Genomic DNA, 4082 nt, shown 5'->3' with positions numbered 1-4082 from the left:
AATTGCTCCTGGCAGGCTTAGGGGGACATATAGAATGCTGGGGATTGAACTCAGGTTCATCTCAGGTTGCCTGCGTGCAAGGCAAACATTCTATCACTGTGCTATCACTCCAGCCCCTTCTTAAGTCATTTCTTCATATGATCAAACGCCAAGCACATCATCTCTCTAGACCACTGTACTTCTGAGTCCCCAGTTCAGCACAACCTACTCATCAAAGTGGCTGGGTAAAGGGCTCATCAGGCTGAAGCAGGCCCTCAAAACTGTGCTTAAAGAGGCCATAGAGATAGGATAGCAGGTAGGGTATGCTTTGCATGAGGCTGACTCGGGTTTGATCCCCAGCATCCTATACTGTTACCTCGAACTCACCAGGAGGAGTTTCTAAGTGCAGAGTCAGCAGTAACCCCTGAACATCCCTGGATATGGCTTAAAACCAATTGATAGGGCCCGGAGAGATAGCACAGTGGCGTTTGCCTTGCAAGCAGCCAATCCAGGACCAAAGGTGGTTGGTTCGAATCCCGGTGTCCCATACACTCCCCCGTGCCTGCCAGGAGCTATTTCTGAGCAGACAGCCAGGAGTAACCCCTGAGCACCGCTGGGTGTGGCCCAAAACCCAAAACCCAAAACCCAAAAAAAAAAACAATTGATAGAGAAGGCATCTGGTTAGTGGTGTCCATCTCATGCAGCCAGAGACAGAGCAATTCCTTGTTTATTCCAGCATTGCTTTTTAGTCTGTGCTCTTGTTTGGTTCATGCCCTGGACACAAGTCAAATAATCAAAATAAAACAAAACAGTAATAACAACAAAACAAACAAACAAAACAAAACTATGCCTTAAGTGGAATTCTATTTCCCTACCTCCACTGGCTCTCATTCTACCCTTCTGACCTGATTATGCTTTCTGAGGACTGCCCAGATTCCAGGATCAGAGATTGATCTCCTGTGCACATCCCTTCCATCTAGGCCCTCTGGGTCAGACTGACTCTGTCTCAGCCCGGCTCACTGAGCCTTCCCTCCCAGTCTGCCATCTTCCTAGGTATCTAAGATATCAGGTCAGGCCAATCAGTCAGAAACTCAATTTAGTTTTGTTGAAGATTTCTAGATCCGTGAGGTCTTTGCTTGTGAACTTAAGTCTAGCAGAATGAGAAGTAAGACTGCTGTAGTCACATTGTCACTAGGAGAGCAAAAGATCTAGGCTTCAGCAGAATTCAGCCATGCTTGAAGTAAAACCTAGCCCTCCATTGAAAGAAACCAGTGAAGCGTTCTGCCATCGCCTGCTCAGTCTTCCTGTCTTCACTGAATCAATCTATCAGTAGAATCTTGTTTATAGGTAATACAAAATAATAATAGTAATAATACAAACATTTCTCTTTAAAAACTTTTAAATAAAAAGCTTTAAACATAGCCTACATTGCCCCCTGGTGGAAGCGTTGTGTTTTCCCCAGAGCCTAGAAAATAGCCTTAATTCCAATCCAGCACTGCCTGCAAAGCACCTAAAAAACCAGCCAGACACCAATTCAGACACCAGACTAGTCACCTGGGTGCAGATCAGCTAAGATCAGGGACAGCCATTCCTCTCCCCCCCCCCATGTCCAGATCCCAACCTGGGGAAAAAAATACAAAGGGATGACGGTCCCAATCAGAAGATAATCTTGGAAATGATCCCATTTTTACTCCAAAGGGACTGCCTCATCTGGAGGAAATAGAGATTCCATGAACGGTTCCATCCATTAATATATTTTCTTCTATTGCCAACATGAAGTAGAAAGGATATAAAGTAATCCATCCTGTGCTCATTTATGTGCATATGTAAATTTTACAATCCTGCTCCATAAATATGAATCCAAATTAGGAATACAAGAAATAATAAGAATTGGTCATGTACATTAATTAGGGTGCATACTAGGCTTGTGTCAGGGTCAGGCTCAGTGCCTGGCACCACATGATCCTGATCTTTGACCTTTGTTTGGTGCACCCATGGGGACCCACAAAGACCACAGGGGTGACCCAAATAATCCCTGACACTATGGGGCTGAGCAACCTCACTCACCTTAAACTGCTAGCCCAGCTGCCCAAGATTGCCAAGTATTGCCTCCAGATCTTCACAAAAGAAAAGAAATTTAAGTGGTGAGAAAATAGATGAGCCAAAAAAAAAAAGGGTGTGTATGTAAATCTTAATTGTTGTTTCTAGTTGAGAAATTTGATGCAGCCAATTATAATGACACAAAAAAGAAAATTTTTTGATTTATTTATATTTAAAATTCAAACTAACAATCATTATATAGATTAATAAAGGAAGAAATAGAGGGATTGACCTAATAGTGTCTGTGAACAATATACATAATTTCTAGTCACCTATTCTTCTAGTATATTTCTTACTGTATTTTCACACTAAATTTTGTGCAAAATCTAGAAAAGCTAAGTACAAACCATGTATATCCTACAACCTGTAAATTTATTTTACCATAATGATTTTCACATTTAATCCTATGGAATAAATAAATACATTGCAGGTTCAAGCAAGACACAAATCGTTTTTAAAAAAGAATTTGGGGGGGGTTGGGGTCACATCGGTAGCATTCAGGTGTTACTCCTGGTTCTATGCTCAAAAAATCGCTCCTGGCAGACTCAGGGAAACATATGGGATGCCGGGATTCGAACCACCGTCCTTCTGCATGCAAGACAAACGCCTTACCTCCATGCTATCTCTCCAGCCCCCAAAGAATATTTTTTTAAAGGACAATATACAATGATATCTCCCCCCCACTCCCTGTCTCCACACTCTGTCAATGTTGTTGATACGGTGACTAGGAGGTGGGCAGGGGATGAGAGACTCACAGATAGTCATCATGGCTTGCATGTTTTTGTCTGGTTTTCATTGGGAACCATTTTCCTCTGGCTGGGGCTCACACATATGCCTTCAGGTCATGGTTGCCAGGTGTCACTGTGATGTTGTCACTCATACTTGTTGGAGCCTTATACAACCAGCCCTGGTGTTTACCTATCTTTTTAGTTACTGTGTTTGCCAAGATCCCGCCCTTTAACTTCAATGTTCACACACAGGCTGCAGTGTGAGTGAAATGTCTTGTGGTGGGGACATGAGGGACAGCAGAGCTGCAGGGATGCTACTAGCCCAAGCATCATACCAGGGAACTGAACTCACAGCCTCATATTTGCAAGCCAGGAAGTGTAGACACTGCAGCTTTCCCTGATTCTCAGACATTGGATTCTTTTGGGGGGTGGGGGGCACACTCTGTGATGCTCAGGGGTTATTCCAGGCTATGTGCTCAGAAATTCCTCCTGGCTTGGAGGACCATATGGGACACTGGGGATCGAACCCAGGTCCGTCCTGGGTCAGCCTCGTGCAAGGCAAACACCCTACTGCTGCGCCACCGCTCCAGCCCCTGGATTTTTTTTTTTTTTTTTTTTTGGGCCACACCCTGTGACGCTCAGGGGTTACTCCTGGCTATGCGCTCAGAAGTTGCTCCTGGCTTCTTGGGGGACCATATGGGACGCCGGGGGATCGAACCGCGGTCCGTCCTAGGCTAGCGCAGGCAAGGTAGGCACCTTACCTCCAGCGCCACCGCCCGGCCCCTGGATTTTTTTTTTAAAAAAATGGGTTTGTTTTTAGAGTGCTCGGGGACAACTCTACACACCAATGTAGTTTCTGGCAGTGTTCAGTTGAACAGCCTAGATCTCCTGCATATGAAGCATGTGTTCCAGCCATTGAGCCATCTCCCTGGCCCCAGGCATTATATATAACTGTAAAAGTTGGAAACTTATCAGATTCTTTTCAATGTTCTGATTAGGGATGAACTAAGTGAAAAAATATTTCAAAATTTAGCTAAACCAAAAACCTTGATGAATTGTCACAGTGTTAGAATTGCTACGACAAAAAATATATGAAGTAGTGCTGGGGAGTAGAAAGAAAAATAGAGAATCTTTGTGCATTGCTGATGGGAACATAAAGTAAGGTAGCCACCTTAGAAAATAGCATGGAAGTTCCTCAAAAAATTAAAAATGGAACTATCACATGATCCAGTCATTTTACATCTGAATATATTTCTGACGGAAACAAAACCATTA

At 43.7% G+C, this 4082-nt stretch overlaps 1 non-coding gene across 1 annotated transcript; it reads left to right on the top strand.

Moving 5' to 3' along the window:
• The first annotated feature begins 635 nt into the window (after positions 1 to 635).
• On the top strand, positions 636 to 765 carry LOC125998498 (small nucleolar RNA SNORA48). Its single transcript, XR_007492053.1, has one exon. It is a non-coding gene; the product is annotated as a small nucleolar RNA SNORA48 (small nucleolar RNA).
• The last annotated feature ends 3317 nt before the right edge of the window (positions 766 to 4082 follow it).

This window comes from Suncus etruscus, chromosome 20 (genome assembly GCF_024139225.1).
Source record: "Suncus etruscus isolate mSunEtr1 chromosome 20, mSunEtr1.pri.cur, whole genome shotgun sequence".
NCBI lineage: Eukaryota > Metazoa > Chordata > Mammalia > Eulipotyphla > Soricidae > Suncus > Suncus etruscus.
The sequence above is the reverse complement of the archived record's forward strand: the minus strand, read 5'-3'. Positions and strand labels throughout refer to the sequence as shown.